The following is a 20,450-nucleotide window of genomic DNA, read 5'->3' on the forward strand; positions in this document are numbered from 1 at the left end:
TATGATAGGCAGCTTTACCATTCGATGATGCATCAGTAAAAACAGGTAATGCTCCAGGAATAGGTTCCTACCTAGTATTTTTTGGTATAATAAGGGGGTATAATGTACAAATTGTAGTAATTTGTCTTTTAATAGGTGACAACTAAGTTCCCCTGAATATCCACTTAGTCCAATTTGCCAATTCAAATCAGTTTGAAATAATATTTATAATTGCTTCCCAGTGAAGGGAAGGTAAATGCATTGGGGTTCTTCTCCTCTATGCTGCCTTCAGTGCTTTCTAAGTTGAGATATCAACTGAGCCATAAGTTCTATATATGTAACCGCAGTTTTAGAGGATTGATGCCCTAGGTGGACCCATTCAATAGTAGCAGGAGAGTGTTTTGGAAGATGACTCCAGTGGGACTATTTGCAGTAGGGTTAATCTGTCCCAATAAAGGCAATTCAGGCTCTACCCATGCTACTTGGGCTGAGGAGATTGCCTGCTCAATTCTTAGCAACTCCTTCCTAGCTTCATCTGTTAATGTTCAGGATGAGGAAAGATTAGAGTCACCCCTAAGTATATTAAATAAATTTGTCATTTCTCCTGTAGAGATTTTCAGATAAGGTCTTAACCAGTTAATGTCCCCTAATAATTTTTGAAAATCAGTTAAAGTTTTAAGGCAATCTTATTTCCACCTTTTGAGGCCTGATACGTTGCTTTTCAATTATGGTTCCCAGATATTTGAAAGGCGTTTCTTTCTGTACCTTTTCTGGAGCAATTTTTACATTGCCAAAGTCTGCTCTTCCCATGGACTTGCTAAGAGCAAGTCATCCATGTAATGAATAATGTAACATCGGGAATATTTGTCCCTTAAAGGCTGAACAGCTTGAGCTACATATTTTTGACACTAGGTGGGGCCATTGGCCATTCCTTGAGGCAAAACTTTCCATTGATATCTTTTCATGGGTTCTAAATTATTAATAGCTGGCACTGAAAATGCAAATCTGTTTATCTTGAGGTGCCAAGGGAATGGTGAAGAAACAATCCTTAAGATCTACTACTATAAGAGACCAATCTAGAGGGATTTGCAAAGGCGCTGGGAGTCCAGGCTGTAAAGCTTCCATGGTATGCATAGTAGTGTTAACCGCTCTAAGATCATGTAACAATTGCCATTTTCCTGCCACCTTCTTAGTTATAGTAAATATAGGTGTATTCCAAGGACTATTGGAAGGCTCTATGTGGCCAGCCTCTATTTGTTCCTGTATTAATTCATGAATATGACCTAATTTCCTCTTGGTTAATGGCCACTGATCCACCCATATAGGTCTATCATCTTTCCATTGTACAGTATCTGCATGAGGGTGAGGAGATTGAGCAGTGACCACTCCTCAACAGGTTGATATCCTAATCCTTGTCTTCCTGGGTTTCTTTTGGCTTGGATGGGCTCTTTAATTCCCTGATTATTTTTTCCTAAGCTTTGAAAAGTCTGATATCCCATCTGAGTTATTAACTGTTGTCCTTTGCCAGTAATAATACGAGCTTGTAAACCTTCTAAAACATCCCGGCCCCATAAGTTGACTGCAATCCCAGAGACTATGTAAGGCTGAACCCATCCTGTCTGTCCTTCTTCAACTTGCCACCTTAACACTGCAGCACTGTATTGTGTATTATCAGGAACTCCGACCCCCATGATAGAGCTTAAAACTTCTACCATGGACCGACTTGGAGGCCAGAATTCTTTGCTAATAATGCTGTCATCTGCTCCAGTGTCTACTAAACCTTTAAACCGTTTTCTCTCTATTCTTAAATTAATCATAGGATGGCTTTTGCTAATTTCATGTATCCAATAGATATCTGAGCCTCCAAATCCTTGTGTTCCTCTTTTCCTATTTATAGCTTTGCCTTGCTGAATAAAAGGTAGAAGTAGTATCTGAGCAATTCTTTGTCCTGAAGTAATTTGCATAATATGATTACATTCTAATATTACCTTAATTTCTCCCTCATAGTCTGAATCTATGACTCCAGACAGAACAGTTAGTCCTTTCAGAGTTTTTCCACTTCTCCCTCAGATTAATCCTAAAGTTCTTGGTGGCACAGGTCCCCAGATTCCTGTAGGAACAGCTTACCGAGCCATGTCTGGGGTCAAAGTGACCGCTATAGTACTGTTAAGAACTAGGCCTGCACTCCCTGGGGTGGCTCAGATGAGGGAGTCCACTGCGGGCCTTGCAGGGCAAATTTCCCCTATTGATGATGGGGCTGGGGGGCTGTTTCCCTGTGGTTGGCCATTCCCTATGCCTTGATCTAATGGCTGCCCATTTTTATGAAATTTTGATCTACATTAACCAACCCAATGATTTCTCTTCTGACTTCTAGGACACAGAGAGGTTTCATCTGTGTTGATTGAATTGGGAGGCAGAATGCTCACACCTTTCCCTAGATCGCCACCTTGTGTCCTTCTTGGTTGCTTACATTCTTTTTTAAAATGTCCTGTTCTTCCACAATTATAACACCTTTTATTCCCCACTGTTACAGTGGCTGCGAGTAAGTTTGCTTGAAAAGTGCCTGACCCCACATTCTGACATGCTCGAATCATTTCTGTAATGGTACTATTTTTTCTCAGAGGCGTCAGGCATTTCTTACAATCAGCATTGGCATTTTCATAAGCTAATTGCTGGATTAAAATGTCTCCTGCTGTTTCATGTTGAATCTGTCATCTCACTGCTTGTGTTAGGAAAGTCACAAAGTCAGAAAATGACTCTGTAGGCCCCTGCATACATTTACTAAAAGCTCCCTCAGGGTCCCCTTTTGGTGGTAAAGCCCACCAAGCTCTTCTTCCACAAAGTCTAATTTGCTCATATGCCTGTTGCACATAATTTAGCTGATTTTGCATGTCATTATATTGTCCCAGTCCTGTCAGCATTTCTTAAGTGATTTGAGCATTCAGCCCGCAGTTTGCATGGGCTTGCTCCTGACATTTCTCCAAAAATTCTCCCTTCCATAGTAAATAATCTCCTCCATCTAGAGTTGCCTGAGCCAGAGAATACCAATCATAAGGCGCTAAGAATGCTTCAGAAATATTAGTCATAATTTCTCCAGTAAAAGAGCTATAGGACCATTCTGGACTATGCTTTCACACAAGGCCTTTATCATTTTAAAGTCAAATTTTTCATGCTGTCTTATTATATGATTCGGGAGCTGTGGGTCAGATACTTGTATAATAGGAAAAGCAAGTTGGTCCTCCACCGTAATGTCCTTTAATCCTTCTTGGATAGCTCTTTGCATAGGTGATTCTATTAATGGTGAATTAAATGTTTCAGGATTAGGACATGGAGGTGGAGGGGGCCATGAAGGCCATTCCTCCAATTTTTCTTTTTGCTCCTCTTTAGGAGTGGAAGGTGCAAGGGGAGGGGTTTATCCTCTTTTGTTTCTCTAGAAGGCTCTAGCAAATGCAATACCATGTTCCACAAGGAGAAACAATTTGGAGGCAAATTTTTCCCCTGCTGCTGAGGTTTTTTCAAGTTATGACTAACTCTTTCCCAACATTCAACATCTAATGTACCTTCTTCAGGAAACCAGGGATTATGTTCTATAATAACATGCAAAAAATGTAAGAGAATACCTTCTGACACTTTAATTCCTTTATCCTTAAGTATGCAAACCAAAAGTCTACAATAAAGCTTCTCCCCTTTTGACAAATTCTGCCGTCTTAAAAAAAGCCGTTCCCACCCTACTTACAGATCTCGACTTCTGCAGCTGGCTGTGGGCTTTGCACGTGGTGAATTTCCCCACCTATCCGGTGAATTCTTTTTTCCCACCTTGCTGGTGAAACTTTGTTTTTATGCTCCAGGCAAATCTTCATCTCCAGACATCCATCATTTGAGGTGCCAGATGTGAGAGTCCACATCCCACGTGGCTCAAGTTTCGGGATCTGGAGAAGGGCCGTGGTCAAATGATTAGACAAGACAAGAAATAATAATTTGGAAATAATGGGAGGGCAGGCAAAGAGTCCAATGCAAGGGCAAGGACTGCACTGGTGCCCAGGCCCTGCCAGCCTTTTATTCAATTTTAGACACATATATTGCCCTTAGTCAGGCAGGCAATTCTGGTAACAGAAAGACTATCTTAAAGGTCAATAAATATTAGTAAAGATTTACTTTGAGACTATTTGGTCAGGAAATTGCTTGAGCCACCATTGTCTTGACTAAACAATCAGTGCATAGCTTTGGCCCTTGCCAGAGCTCAAGGTTCATGAGCCTTCTGCATTCCTTGTTTACACTTTTCTGATAGGGAAGACAATGGCTAGCTTCCAACAGTATGAATCAGTGGAAATCAAGGTAGTGGGAAAATAAACACAGAAAAGTGGCCTATGATTGCACAAGAACTTAGGGAGTGAACACTGTTTGAATGAAGACATATGAAAAAGAAGCCTGAAGCAGATGCAGGACTACCTCTGACCAAAATGGTGCCCTCTCATACAGAAAGTATGGGCACAAAACCTAGCAGAGTTTCCAGGGACAAGCATCCTTCTCCCAAAGGTACCCCCCTTCCTCATGCTGAGAAGAAATCCAGAACTAGCACAGATAATAAGAAACATTTAGGTTTGTTTTCATCCAAATCCATGCCAGGAGAGAGGACCAAAGTAAGATCTAGCAACTGCTCCTAAGCCTCACTTCGGAAGGACCATGACAGGCCTGTTGACAATGGGGCTGGAAAGACCCACTTGAGCACCTTTTTACCAAGTGTTCCAAAGACTTCTGCTAAAGGGACTCAGAAATCTGTTACTGAGCACACAGCCAAAAAAGCCCCTCTCCATCCTAGCCATTCCAGACCTGGACCTGTGATCTCCCCACATAAGGCTAAAAGTCCAGGTGTCAGGCAGTCAGGCAGCAGCTCCAGCCCAGCTCCTGGGCAGCCCATCACAGGGAGTCTTCGGCCTATGGTTAGTTCTGGCTCCGTGCCCAGGCACCAGAATGGCAGCTCCAGCTCAGGACCTGAGCAATCAATCAGTGGGACCAAGAGGCCAGCTAGTGACTTAAATCCTCCTGGAAGGACAGTCAGCAGTACAGGTGGCTCTGGATGACCCATCAGTGGCCCAGGTGGTTCTAGGAAGTCAGAGGTCAGTTCTGGGGACTCTGGGTGGCCTGTGCACAATCCACATAACCGACGACCAATAAGTGGCTCAGTGCCCCCCAGGCGGTCAGTCAGTGGCTCTGGGCAATCAGTAAGTGGCACAGTTTCAGCTGGACAGACTGTCAGCAGTTCAGGCCCTAGAAGACCAGTGAGCAGCTTGGGACCTGGGTGAATAGTTAGTAGCTTAGATCCCCCCATAAGCCCAAATGCACTTTTGTCTCATAAACAATATCTTCTAAGAATATCATTACCCAGTCCACCAACAGACAGATGAATGGAATGAAGCCTTCTTTAGCTGGCTACAGATGTGCCCAACGTTCTCAAGTGAGGATATGAAGAGGAGGAAGATGAGAACTATGACTCCAAAATGGAAGATTTTAACAAAGATGAAGGAGAATCTCAGGAAGAAATATCTAAGCACATTCTTTGGCTATGACCAAAAAAACCCCACAAAGATGAAGAAGCAAAGGGTTTAAGACCAGGTATGCAAGAGGACTTAGAGGAAATGAGATGGGAGGAAGAACAATGAAATGAGGAGAGGTCAAGAAGCTGAAAAGACGTTAGCTGCTGCTTTTATTTATTTTTGTGAAACACTGGAGACACTCTACTGCAAAGAAGTCCTGCCTTTGGACTGAAGAATCCCATTATCATTTTAGATTTACTAGTGGCCCAGTGCACGAAATTCGTGTACAGGGGTGGGGGGAGGGTGTCCCTCAACCAGGCCTGCACTCTCTCCAATCTGGAACACCTTGGGGGATGTGCGAGATCGGGCCTACGCCAGCAGTTGGACATCCCTCTCACAATCCAGGACTGCTGGCTCATACCTGCTTGCCTGCCTGCCTGCCTGATTGCCCCTAACTGCTTCTGCCGGCCAGCCTGATCACCCCCTAACCACTCCCCTGCCGGCCTGATTGACACCTAACTGCTCCCCTGCTGGCCTGATTGCCCCCAACTGCCCTCCCCTGCCACAACCTGCCTTCTCTGCCGGGACACACCTCCTCTGCGTGAGGAGGATGAGATGCTGGGACACCCAGGCCTCACCAAAAGAAGTGGCTGCTGTGCCCCACCTCCTCTGTGCACTTGATCATCTTGTGGTGGCCATCTTGTGGCAGCCATCTTGTGGCAACGTCATGTGTGAGGGCCACCTAGCCTTTTATTAGTATAGACTAGAGGCCCGGTGCATGAAATTCGTGCATGGGGGGGGGTGGTGTCCCTCAGCCCAGCCTGCACCCTCTCCAATCTGGGACCCCTTGAGGGATGTCCGACTGCCCGTTTAAGCCCGATCCCGGTGGCATCGGGCTTAAATGGGCAGTCAGACATCCCTATCACAATCCAGGACTGCTGGCTCCCAACTGCTCGCCTGCCTGCCTTCCTGATTGCCCCTAACTGCTTCTGCCTGCCAGCCTGATCACCCCCTAACCACTCCCCTGCCAGCCTGATTGATGCCTAACTGTTCCCCTGCCAGCCTGTTTGCCCCTAACTGCCCTCCCCTGCAGGCCTGGTCACCCCTAACTGCCCTCCCCTGCAGGCCTGGTCTCCCCCAACTGCTCTCCCCTGCAGGCTTGGTTTTTCCCCAACTGTCCTCCCCTGCTGGCCATCTTGTGGCAGCCATCTTGTGTCCACATGGGGGCAGGATCTTTGACCACATGGGGGCAGCCATCTTGTGTGTTGGAGTGATGGTCAATCTGCATAATACTCTTTTATTAGATAGGATAGAGGCCTGGTGCACGGGTGGGGGCCAGCTGGTTTGCCCTGAAGGGTGTCCCGGATCAGAGTGGGGGTTCCCTTGGGGCATGTGGTGGCCTGGGCGAGGGGCCTGTGGTGGTTTGCAGGCTGGCCACGCCCCCTGGCAACCCAAGCGGAGGCCCTGGTATCTGGGGTTTATTTATCTTCTACAATTGAAACTTTGTAGCCTGGAGCAAAGCCAAGCCTTCTGCTTGCTCCGTGGTGGCAGCCATTTTTGTTGGGGTTTATGTATTTTCTATAATTGAAACTTTGTAGCCTTAAGTGGAGGTCTGGGCTGGCCAGGGCTGCAGAAGCTTGGCTTCCTCCATCGCTGCGGGCAACCCTAGCCTCCTGCTCTTTCCAGCTCTGTGGCTGCCGCCATTTCTGTTTGGTTTTATGTATCTTCTATCATTGAAACTTTGTAGCCTTGAGTGGAGGCCTAGGCCGGCAAGGGCAGGCAGAAAGCTTGGCTTCCTCCACTGCCAGGGAAACCCATGCCTCCCTCCTGCTCTCTGTGGCGGTAGCCATCTTGGTTGGGTTTATTTGCATATTCGCTCCTGATTGGTGGGCGTGGTTTGTGGGTGTAGCGAAGTGATGGTTAATTTGCATATTACTCTTTTATTAGATAGGATACTTGGATCCTCAAGGACCAGGAATGGATACTATACACTGAGTGGCCAGATTATTATGATCGCTGAATGCATAATAATCTGGCCACTCAGTATATATATATTAGAGGCCCAGTGAATTCATGCATGGGTGGGGTCCGGCCAGCCTGGCCAGGGGTAGGTGACATGGGCGGTTGGCCGGGCTGCCTGCTGGTCGAGGGGACAATTTGCATATTAGCTTTTTATTATATAGGATATACACTGAGTGGCCAGATTATTATGCGTTCAGAGATCATAATAATCTGGCCACTCAGTGTATATTTGGAGCATAAAGTATTTTCAAATACTTTCCAGGGTGAAAGCTGTAGTGCAGATGACATAATGCCCAGTGAGTGCTCTTAGGAAGTTAACTGCTCACAGGTGCCAGCCTCGATCCAGATGAGCTATGCACTCTAATGTGGGGCCCACTCAACAGCCAGCCAATCTTTTTTTGTTCCTTTGCTATTTTAAAAAGGAAAAAAATATTGCCACTTGACTTCCATAATTCTGTTGATGGGTGAGTAGGGCAATGGCCAGCTCCCAATCAAACTTATTTTGTCTTTTTATGAGGAATCTGGCCCTTCCATGAATGTTGTCAGCAATAAAGTGACCTGTTCTAATCTATATATTTGGATTGAGAACCTGAAAATGTAGAGTAGGCTTTATAATTATATGGATGTCATCTCTGTGACTTTGAAGTAAAAAGTAGAATAAATTATATTGTATTCTATATTTATGGATTGGATGCTGAGCATTCTTATTCACTGATTTAGGTGATTAGGCAATTAAAAAAATTTCAGGTTAAAAAACAAGTTATGCTATATGGTGTAAGAATATTCTTTTCCAAATTTTCCTTTCAGACTTATTGTAAAATAGACAATGTTACTGTGCTGGTTTTTATCTAAAAAGTCATTTTATATTGTAGAAAAAATATTTTATTCAAAGATTAGAATTGAAAGAGTAATAGTTTAAAAAATAAGCAAGTGACACGTAAAGCTCTCCTTACGTCCCCATTATAAAGATATTTTGGAATCCAGAGTGCCCCTGTGTCTCCTGATGTTAATGACTTTGCATTTTTATCTTAAAATTCCTTAGCAATTAATGCCAGAAAAACAAAAGCTAAATTCATGTGTATCAAGAGAAAATAAATAAATAAATAAATAAAGTTTCAAAGAGAACCAAAATTTTGCATTGGACGTACTGATTTTAAGCTCATTGTTAAGAAATAAAAATTGTCTCCCATTCCTTTCTAAAAGATTTAGTTGGAAAAAAACTGGTGTCAGAAGAGAACTTTACCAGGAGCTTCTGTTAATTTTTAAAAATTCTTTATTGTTTAAAGTATTACATATGTCTCCATTTCCCCAAATGGCCTCTCCCTGGCTGCTCCCACCCCCCAGCACATGCCCTCACTCCCTATTGTCTGTGTCCATTGGTTATGCTTATATGCATACATACAAGTCCTTTGGTTGATCTCTTACCTCACCCTCCCACCCTCTCCTGCCTTCCCTCTGAGGTTTAATGGTCTGATAGATGCTTCTAAGTTTCTGGATCTATTTTTGTTCATCAGTTAATGTTGTTCATTATATTCCACAAATGAGTGAGATCATGTGATATTTATCTTTCTCTCCAGGACCATCCATGCTGTTGCGAATGGTAGGAGTTCCTTCCTTTTGACAGCAGTGTAGTATTCCATTGTAGATGTACCACAGTTTTTTAATCCACTTATCTGCTGATGGGCACTTAGGCTGTTTCTAAACCTTAGCTATTGTAAATTGTTCTGCTATGAACATAGGGGTGCATATATTCTTTCTGATTGGTGTTTCTATTTTCTTGGAATATAGTCCTAGAAGTAGGATCACTGGGTCAAATGGCAGTTCCATTTTCAGTTTTTTGAGGAAACTCCATACTGTTCTCCACAGTGGCTGCACCAGTCTGCATTCCCACCAGCAGTGCATGAGGGTTCCTTTTTCTCTGCATCCTCGACAACACTTGTCATTTGTTGATTTGTTGATGATAGCCATTCTGACAGGTGTGAGATGGTATCTCATTGTTGTTTTGATTTTGCATCTCTCGGATGATTAGTGACTTCGAGCATGTTTTCATATATTTCTTGGTCTTCCTCTGTCCTCTTATGAAAAATATCTATTTAGATCTGTTGCCCATTTTTTACTGGGTTGTTTGTCTTCCTTTTGTTAATTTGTATGAGTCCCTGTAAATGTTGGAGATTAAACTCTTATTGGTGATAACATTGGCAGATATGTTCTTCCATGAAGTGGGCTTTCTTTTTGTTTTGTTGATGGTTTCTTTTGGTGTGCAGAAGCTTTTTATTTTGATGTAGTCCCATTTGTTTATTTTCTCTTTAGTTTCCATTGCCCTAGGAGCTATATTGGTGAAGATATTGCTTTGACATATGTCTGAGATTTTGCTGCCTGTAGATTCCTCTAAGATTTTTATGGTTTCCTATCTTACATTTAAGTCCTTTATCCATTTTGAGTTTATTTTTGTGTATGATATAAGTTGGTGATCTAGTTTCATTTTATTGCATTTATCTGTCCAATTTCCCCAATACTATTTATTGAAAAGACTGTTTTGACTCCATTGTATGCACTTGCCTCCTTTGTCAAATATTAATTGAATATAATGGCTTGGGTCGATTTCTGGGTTCTCCATTCTGTTCCATTGATGTATATGTATGTTCTTGTGCCAGTACCAGGGAGTTTTGAGAGCAGTGACTTTGTAATACAGCTTGATATCTGGTATTGAGATCCCTCCTACTTTGTTCTTCTTTCTCAGGATTGCTGCAGTTATTTGGAGTCTTTTTTTTAAATCATACATGAATATTTGGAGAGTCCATTTTAGGACTGTGTAATATGCTGTTAGTATTTTAATGGGGAGTGCATTGAATCTATAGATTGTATTGGGTAGTATGGACATTTTAATTATGTTGATTCTATGGTATGTTCTTCCATGTGTTTATGTCTTCCTCTATCTCTTTTTTCAGTGTCCTGTAGTTTTCTGAGTACAGGTCTTTTACCTCCTCAGTTAAGTTTATTTCTAGGTATCTTAATGTTTTTGGTGCAATGGAAAATGGGATTTTTTAAACATCTCTTTCTGTAAGTTCACTATTAGTGTATAAAAATTCCATAGATTTCTTGGCATTAATTTTGTATCCTGCTACATTGCCAAATTCATTTATTAAGTCTAATAATTTTTATGGAGTCTTTGAGGTTTTTTACGTACAGCATCACGTCACCTGTGAATAATGACAGTTTTATGTATTCTTTTCCAATTTGGATATCTTTTATTTCTTCTGCCTGTCTAATTGCTATGACTAGCACTTCTGGTACTATGTGAAACAGGAGTGGTGGCAGTGAGCATCCCTGTCTTGTTCCTGTTCTTAGGGGAAATGGTTTTAGTTTTTGCTCATTGAGTATGCTGTTGGCTGAGGTTTTATCTTATAAGGACGGCTTTTATTATGTTGATGATGATCCCTCTATTCCCACTTTGCTGAGGGTTTTTATCAAGAAAGAGTGTTAGATTTTGTCAAGTGCTTTTTCTGAATCAATTGACGTGACTATGTGATTTTTATCTCTCAATTTGTTTGTGTGATGTATTATGTTTATTGATTTGTGGATATTGTACCATCCTTGCATCCCTGGGATAAATCCTACTTGGTCATGATGTATGAATTTTTCTGATGTAATGCTGGATCTGATTTCTTACAATTTTGTAGAGGATTTTGGCATCTATGTTCATGAGGGATATTGTCCTATAATTCTCTTTCTTTGTGGTGTCTTTATCTGGTTTTCGTATTAGGGTAATGTTGGCTTCATAGAATGAGCTTGGAAGTGTTGCTTCCTCTTTAATTTTTTGCAATAGTCTGAGGAGAATAGGTTTTAGTTCTTCTTTGAATGTTTGGTAAAACTCCCCTGTGAAGCCGCCTGGACCTGGGCTTTTGTTTGCTGGAAGCTTTTTGATGACTGCTTCAATTCCCTCCATAGTTATCAGCCTATTGAGATTTTTGTCTGATTGAGTTTTGGAAGGTTGTATTTTTCTAGGAATATGACCGTTTCTTCTAGGTTGTCTAGTTTGTTGGAATAGATTTGTTCATAGTATTTCTTCCTTTTTTTTTTTTTTTTTTTTTTTTTACAACTAGTGGCCTCTATCATGAAATTCATGCACATTAAAAGGGAATTAAGTAGGCAGAGAAACCAAGATGGCGGCATAGGTAAAGCACCTAAACAGCTGCCTCGCACAACAATTTCAAAACTACAACTAAAAGACAGAACGGACACCATTCAGAACCACAGGAAAGCTGGCTGAGTGAAAATTCTACAACTAGAAGGAAAGAGAAAAGCTCACAGAGAAATGGAGGTACAGCAAAGGGTCTTTGTGCACGCAGAGGGAAGGGCGGCTAAGAGCCTGGCTGACTTTCTCTGGCGGAGGGGGAAGGAAGCCCCTGACCGCACTGAACCCCAGTTCTGACTGCACTGAACCCCAGTTCCAAGCGAGCCCCTGGGGACCCACGCTCTTGCGGGGGGAATCTGGACTCTCGGGCGGAGACTCGGGAGCTGGGGAAGGCAGAGGTCTGTGGCGCGCACATGCCAGTGCGCACAAAGGCTGCAGAGGTTGCCACAGGCTTTCCCTAGCAGAAGGGAGTCAGAAGCTCCTGACTGCACTGAGCCCCAGTTCTGACTGCACTGAACCCAAGTTCCAGGCGAGCCCCTGGGGACCCACGCTCTTGTGGGGGGAATCTGGACTTTCGGGCGGAGACTCGGGAACCGGGGAAGGCAGAGGTCTGAAGGCGCGCGCGTGCCAGTGCACACAAAGGCTGCGGAGGTTGCCACAGGCTTTCCCTAGTGGAAGGGAGTCAGAAGCTCCTGACGGCACTGAGCCCCAGTTCTGACTGCACTGAACCCCAGTTCCAAGCGAGCCGCTGGGGATCCACGCTCTTGTGGGGGGAATCTTAGTTAAGTTTATTCCTAGGTATCTTCGTTTTTCGTTGTTGTTGTTTTTTTTTTTGCAATGATAAATTGAATTGATTTTTTTTTAACTTTCTCTTTCTGTGAGTTATTATTGGTATATAAAAAGCCATACATTTCTGAGTGTTAATTTTGTATCCTGCTACATTGCCAAATTCATTTAAGTCTAGTAGTTTTTTGATGGAGTCTTTAGGGTTTTCTAGGTACAATATCATGTCATCTGTGAATAATGACAGTTTTTCTTCTTCTTTGGCAACTTGGATGCTTTTTATTTTTTCTTCTTATATGATTGTTATGGTTAGCACTTTCAGGTCTGTGTGGAACAGGGGTTGTGAAAGTGCGTATCCCTGTCTTGTTCCTGTTCTTAGGGGAAATAGTTTTAGTTTTTGCCCATTGAGTATGATGTTGGCTGTAGGTTTGTCATATGGCCCTTATTATGTTAAGGTATGATGCCTCTATTCCCACTTTGCTGAGAGTTATTATCAAGAAAGGGTGTTGGATTTTGTCAAGTGCTTTTTCTTCATCAATTGATATGACTGGGTGATTTTTGTCTCTCAATTTGTATATGTGATGTATCACGTTGATTGACTTGTGGATATTATACTAGCCTTGCATCCCTGGAATAAATTCCACTTGGTCATGGTGTATGATCTTTTTAATGTAACGCTGGATCCAATTTGCTAGAATTTTGTTGAGTATATTAGCATCTATGTTCATCAGAGATAGTAGCCTGTAATTCTCTCTCTTTGGGGTGTCTTTATCTGCTTTTGGGATTAGGGTAATGCTGGCTACATAGAAAAAGCTTGGAGGTGTTCCTTCCTCTTTAATTTTTTGTAATAGTCTGAGGAGGGTAAGTTATAGTTCTTTGAATGTTTGGTAAAACTCCCCTGTGAAACTGTCCAGCTCAGGGCTTTTGTTTGCTGGAAGTTTTTTGATTACTGCTTCAATTTCCTCCATAGTTATTGGCCTTTTCAGATTTTTTTATTCTTCCTGATTGAGTTTTGGAAGATTGTACTTTTCTAAGAACATGTCCATTTCCTCTAGGTTGTCCAGTTTGTTGTAATGGAGTTGTTTATAGTATTTTTTTCACAATCCTTTATATTTCTGTGGGGTTGTTTATTACTTAATTTCTTTCATTTCTGATTTTGTTTATTTGGGCCATTTCTCTTTACTTCTAGGTGGTCCTCACTAGAAATTCAACAATCTTGTGTATCTTTTCAAAGAAATTGCTCTTGGTTTTACTGATCCTTTTTTCTCTATGCCATTTATTTCTGCTCTGATGTTTATTATCTCCTTCCTTCTGATTACTCTGGGCTGTTCTTGTTGCTCTCTTTTTAATTATTTAAGTTGTAGGGTTGGATAATTTATTACCTTTTTTTGGTTTGTTTTCTGAGGTAGACCTGTAGTGCTATGAACTTCCCACTCCTGACTGCTTTCAATGTGTCCCATCATTTTTGGAAAGTTGTGCTTTCATTGTCATTTTTTTCTAGGATGTTTTTTATTTCTTATTTGATCTCTTTGGTAAACCAATCATTATTTAATAACATTCTATTTAGCTTCCAAGTGTTTAATTTTTATAAAATTGTTTTTATTTTAGTTGATTTCTAATTTTATGCCACTTTAATCTGAGAAGATTCCTGCTATGATTTCAATGTTCTTGAATTTGTAGAGACTTAGCCTATGTCCTAATATGTGGTCTATCTATAAAAATGTTCCATGTGCACTTGAGAAGAATGTATATACCCTAGCTTTGGGGTAAACTATTTTGAAGATGTCAATTAATTCCAACTGATCTAGTGAGTCCTTTAAATTGCTGTTTCTTTTTTTATTTTTATTTTATTTTTATTAAGGTATTATATGTGTACATATCTTGCCATTGCCCCCCCCAACCCCACTCCCATACATGCCCTCACCCCCCAATGTTTTGCATCCGTTGGTTACTCTTATATGCATGCATATAAGTCCTTCAGTTGATCTCTTATTTCCCCCACCCTCCCTAACCTTACCACTGTAATTTGACAGTCTGTTTGATGCTTTACTGCCTCTGTATCTATCTTTTTGTTCATCAGTTTATAATGTTTTTCATTATCCCCAAATGAGTGAGATCATGTGGTATTTTTCTTTCATTGACTGGCTTATTTCACTTAGCATAATGTTCTCTAATTCCATCCAGGTGCACACAAATGGTAGTAATTCCTTCTTTTTTATGGCAGCATACTATTCCATTGTGTAGATGTACCATAGTTTTCTGATCCAGTCATCTGCTGACAGGCACCTAGGCTGTTTCCAAATCTTAGCTATTGTAAATTGTGCTGCTATGAACATAGGGGTGCATATATCCTTTCTGATTGGTGTTTCTAGTTTCTTAGGATATATTCCTAGGAGTGGGATTACTGGGTCAAATGGGAGTTCCATTTTCAGTTTTTTTTTCCAAAATTTTTATTAAGGTATTATATGTGTACATATCTTACCATTGCCCCCCCCCACCCCACTCCCAGACCTGCCCTCACCCCCCAATGTTTTGCATCCGTTGGTTACTCTTATATGCATGCATACAAGTCCTTCAGTTGATCTATTATTTCCCCCACCTCTCCCTAACCTTACCGCTGTAATTAGACACTCTGTTTGATGCTTTACTGCCTCTGTAACTATCTTTTGGTTCATCAGATTATAATGTTTTTCATTATCCATAAATGAGTGAGATCATGTGGTATTTTTCTTTCATTGACTGGCTTATTTCACTTAGCATAATGTTCTCTAATTCCATCCAGGTGTCTACAAATGGTAGTAATTCCTTCTTTTTTATGGCAGCATAGTATTCCATTGTGTAGATGTACCATAGTTTTCTGATCCAGTCATCTGCTGACGGGCACCTAGGCTGTTTCCAAATCTTAGGTATTGTAAATTGTGCTGCTATGAACATAGGGGTGCATATATCCTTTCTGATTGGTGTTTCTGGTTTCTTAGGATATATTCCTAGGAGTGGGATTACTGGGTCAAATGGGAGTTCCATTTTCAGATTTTTGAGGAAACTCCATACTGTTCTCCACAGTGGCTGCACCAGTCTGCATTCCCACCAGCAGTGCACGAGGGTTCCTTTTTCTCCGCATCCTCGCCAACACTTGTCGCTTGTTGATTTGTTGATGATAGCCATTCTGACAGGTGTGAGATGGTATCACATTGTCGTTTTGATTTGCATCTCTCAGATAATTAGTGACATTGAGCATGTTTTCATGTGTCTCTTGGCCTTCCTTCTGTCTTCTTTTGAAAAGATTCTATTTAGGTCCGTTGCCCATTTTTTTATTGGATCATTTATCTTCCTTTTATTAAGTTGTATAAGCTGCATGTAGATGTTGGAGATTAAACCTTTATCAGTGATAACATTTGCAAATATGTTCTCCCATACAGTGGTGTTTCTTGTTGTTTTGTTGATGGTTTCTTTTGCTATGCAAAAGCTTTTTATTTTGATGTAGTCCCATTTGTTTATTTTCTCTTTGGCTTCCATTGTCCTAGGGGCAGTATCAGTGAAAAAGTTCTTTTGGTATATGTCTGAGATTTTGCTGCCTGTGGATTCCTCTAGTATTTTTATGGTTTCCCGTCTTTAAGTCCTGTATCCATTTTGAGTTTATTTTTATGTATGGTGTAAGTTGGTGATCTAGTTTCTTTTTTTTTTTTGCATGTATCTGTCCAATTTTCCCAATACCATTTATTGAAGAGACTGTCTTGACTCCATTGTATGCTCATGCCTCCTTTGTCAAATATTAATTGCTCATATTGGTTTGGGTCGATATCTAGATTCTCTATTCTATTCCATTGATCTATATGTCTGTTCTTGTGCCAGTACCAGGCTGTTTTGAGGACAGAGGCTTTGTAATACAGCTTGAAATCTGGTATTGAAATCCCTCCTACTTTATTCTTCTTTCTCAGGATTGCTGTGGCTATTCGGGGTCTTTTTTTATTCCAGATGAATTTTTGGAGAGTTCTGTCTAGGTCTGTGAAATATACCGTTGGTATTTTAATGGGGAGTGCATTGAATCATTAGATTGCTTTGGGTAGTATGGACATTTTAATGATGTTGATTTTACCAATCCATGAACATGGTATGTTCTTCCATCTGTTTACATCTTCCTCTATTTCTTTTTTCAGTGTCCTGTAGTTTTCTGCGTATAGGTCTTTTACCTCCTTGGTTAGGTTTATTCCTAAGTATCCTAATTTTTTTGGTGGGATGGTAAATGGGATTGCTTTTTAGTCTCTCTTTCTGTAAGTTCACTATTGGTGTATAGAAATGCCATAGATTTCTTGGCATTAATTTTGTATCCTGCTAAATTGCTGAATTCATTTATTAAGTCTGTTATTTTTTTGAAGGAGTCTTTCGGGTTTTTTATGTACAATATCATGTCATCTGCAAATAAGGACAGCTTTACTTCTTCTTTTCCACTTTTTATGCCTTTTATTTCTTCTTCTTGTCTAATTGCAATGGCTAATACTTCCAGTACTATGTCAAACAGGAGTGGTGAGAGTAGGCATCCCTGTCTTGTTCTTGTTCTTAGGGGAAATGGTTTTAGTTTTTGCCCATTGAGTATGATGTTAGCTGTGGGTTTATCATATATAGCTTTTATTATGTTGAGGTATGATCCTTCTATTCCCACCTTGTTGAGAGTTTTTATAAAGAAAGGGTGTTGGATTTTGTCAAATGCTTTTTCTGCATCAATTGATATGACTATGTGATTTTTATCTATCAATTTGTTTATGTGATGTATCACATTTATTGATTTGCAGATATTGTATCATCCTTGCATTCCTGGGATAAATCCTACTTGGTCATGGTGTATGATCTTTCTGATGTACTGCTGGATCCGATTTGCTAGAATTTTGTTGAAGATTTTGGCATCTACATTCATGAGGGATATTGACCTGTAATTCTCCTTCATTGTGTTGTCTTTATCTGGTTTTGGTATTAGGGTGATGCTGGCATCATAAAAGGAGCTTGGGAGTATTCCTTCCTCTTGAATTTTTTGGAATAGTCTGAGGAGGATAGGTTTTATTTCTTCCTTGAATGTTTGGTAGAACTCTCCTGTGAATCCGTCTGGCCCCGGGCTTTTGTTTGCCGGAAGCTCTTTGATGACTGCTTCAATTTCTTCCATAGTTACTGGCATATTGAGCTGTTTAGATTCTTCCTGATTGAGTTTTGGAAGGTTATATTTTTCTAGGAATATGTCCATTTCCTCCAGGTTGTCCAGTTTGTTGGAATAGAGTTGTTCGTAGTATTTTTTAACAATCCTTTGTATTTCGGCAGGATCTGTTGTTATTTCATCTTTTTCATTTCTGATTTTGTTTATTTGGGTCCTCTCTCTTTGCTTCTTGGTGAGCCTGGCTAGAGGTTCATCAATCTTGTTTATCCTTTCAAAGAACCAGCTCTTGGTTTTGTTGATCTTTTGTATTGTTTCTTTGGTCTCTATGTCGTTTATCTCCACTCTGATCTTTATTATTTCCTTCCTTCTGCTTATACTGGGTTTTTCTTGTTGCTCTTTTCTAAATCTTTGAGTTGTAGGGTTAGGTAATTTATTACCATTGTTTCTTGTTTTTTTGCAGTAGGCTTGTAGAGCTATGAACTTCCCTCTCAAGACTGCTTTCGCTGTGTCCCATAGATTTTGGATTGTAGTGTTTTCATTGTCATTTGTTGCCATGATGTTTTTTATTTCTTCCTAGATCTCTCTGGTAACGCAGTCATGGTTTAATAGCATGCTGTTTAGTCTCCGTGTGTTTGATTACTTTGGGTTGTTTTTATTGTAGTTGATTTCCAGTTTTATGCCACTGTGGTCTGAGAAGATGCTTGATATGATTTTATCTTCTTGTATTTGAAGAGACTTTGCCTATGTCCCAACATATGGTCTATCTTTGAAAATGACCCATGTGCACTTGAGAAGAATGTATATTCTGTGGCTTGGGGTGAAATGTTCTGAAGATGTCAATTCATTCCATCTGGTCTAGTGAGTCATTTAGGATTGATGTTTCTTTGCTGATTTTTTGTTTAGAGGATTTGTCCAATGGTGATAGTGGGGTATTAAAGTCTTCTACTAAGATTGTATTGCTGTCAATCTCTCCCTTGATATCCTCCAGGAGATTTTTTATGTATTTGGGTGCTCCTGTATTGGGTGTATATATGTTTACCAGAGTTATTTCTTCTTGTTGGATTGCTCCCTTTAGTATTATGAAGTGGCCTTCCTTATCTCTTGTTATGTCCTTCAGTTTGAGATCTAATTTGTCAGATATAAGTATTGCTACCCCAGCTTTTTTTTCAGTTCCATTTGCCTGGAAAACCTTTTCCATCCCTTCACCCTCAATCTGTGTGCATCTTTTTTTCTGAGGTGGGTTTCTTGTAGACAGCAGATATATGGGTCTTGTTTTCTTATCCAATCCATTACCCTATATCTTTTGATTGGGGCATTCAATCCATTTACATTTAAAGTTATTATTGATAGGTACTTATTTGTAGCCATTCCTATTCTTTACCCCTGTGTTCCTTCTTTGCTTCCTATTTTTTTTTTTACAGCAGACCCTTTAACATTTCTTGCATTGCTGGTTCGGTGGTAATAAATTCCCTTAGTCCTTTATTGTTTGTGAAGCTCCTGATTTCACCTTTAATTTTGATTGATAGCCTTGCTAGGTACAGTATTTTAGATTCAGACCCTTCCTTTGCATGACTTTGTATATTTCATTCCATTCCCTTCTGGCCTGATGAGTTTCTGTTGAGAAATCAGTTGCTAGTCTGATGGGGGTTCCTTTGTATGTAACTTTCTGTCTCTCTCTTGCCGCTTTTAAGATTCTTACTTTGTCGTTGGTGTTTGCCAATTTAATTATGATGTGCTTTGGCGTCGGTGTTTTGGGGTTCATTTTGCTTGGGACTCTGTGAGCTTCTTGGATTTGTGTGGGTTTTTTCTTCCCTATATCAGGGAAATTTTCTGTCATTATTTCTTCAAAGAGGCTTTCTATTCCTTGCTCAGCTTCCTTTCCTTCTGGAACCCCTATTATGTGGATGTTGTTTTGTTTCGTGTTGTCCCAAAGTTCCCTTAGACTCTCCTCCTGCCTTTTAATTTTTTTTTTCTAGAAGTTGCTCTACTTGGGTATTTTTTCCCATCTTGTCTTCTAGCTCACTGATGCGGTCCTCTGCTTCTTCTAGTCTACTCTTGATGCTTTCTATTGAGTTGTTTACAGCAGTGATGTCATTTTTCATTTCTTCTTGGTTCTTCTTCATTTCCTCTTGGTTCTTGCTCATATTGTCAAATTTGTCTTCCATTCTTTTCAGCCACCTTATGACCATTTGTCTGATTTTTTTCTCTGGAAGGTTGATTGCCTCCATTTCGTTTACTTCCTTTTCTGGCGATGCCTGCTTTTCTTTCATATGTGGGCTGTTTCTTTGTCTCCCTATGGTCTCTCTTCTCTGGGTGTCTGGTTATGTAGTTCTCTCTCTCCTGCGTTGATTTAAAGGCACAAAATACAGCACTACCAGGTACAACACACAAGGCACTGAACAGAAATGTATTCACGATATTAATAACCTCCAATAAAGGTGACCACCAGAGAAAGGCAAATTAGGGGATAGGAGAGAAAGAAGAAGAGGAAAAAGAATAAAGAAGAAAAAAAAAGGAGTGTCAAAATGAAATTGGGAAAAGGGGAAAAAAATAAGAGAAATAAGAAAGAGACTGAGAGAGGAAGGGGAACAGACTATATATATTGGGGACAAAACTCCAACAGAACAATCACTAATCCCAGCAAATGCCAGCAACAAGTACCTGGGGATTGATACAAACTACAACACCAACTAATATTGAGTGAGGCAAGGGAAAACAGAAGCACAAAACAAACAAAAAAATAAACAAAAGAATAATAAGCAAAACAATCAACCAAAAAAGCATAAAAATACAATATAATCTACATTCAAGAGAACAACAACAAAAGGACAGAGAGAAAAACAATTTTTGGAAT

The 20,450-nt window shown here is 40.5% G+C and overlaps 1 long non-coding RNA gene across 1 annotated transcript in view; it reads right to left on the reverse strand.

The window, feature by feature from the left end:
- LOC308256029 overlaps window positions 1-20,450 on the reverse strand; it is a 122,605-nt gene that overhangs the window by 86,508 nt on the left and 15,647 nt on the right. Inside the window, exon 2 of the long non-coding RNA XR_013961397.1 lies at window positions 3,716-3,908. This is a non-coding gene — a long non-coding RNA (uncharacterized lncRNA). The remainder of the gene's footprint in view (window positions 1-3,715; window positions 3,909-20,450) is intronic.

This window comes from Plecotus auritus, assembly GCF_963455305.1.
Source record: "Plecotus auritus genome assembly, chromosome: 8".
Classification (NCBI taxonomy): domain Eukaryota; kingdom Metazoa; phylum Chordata; class Mammalia; order Chiroptera; family Vespertilionidae; genus Plecotus; species Plecotus auritus.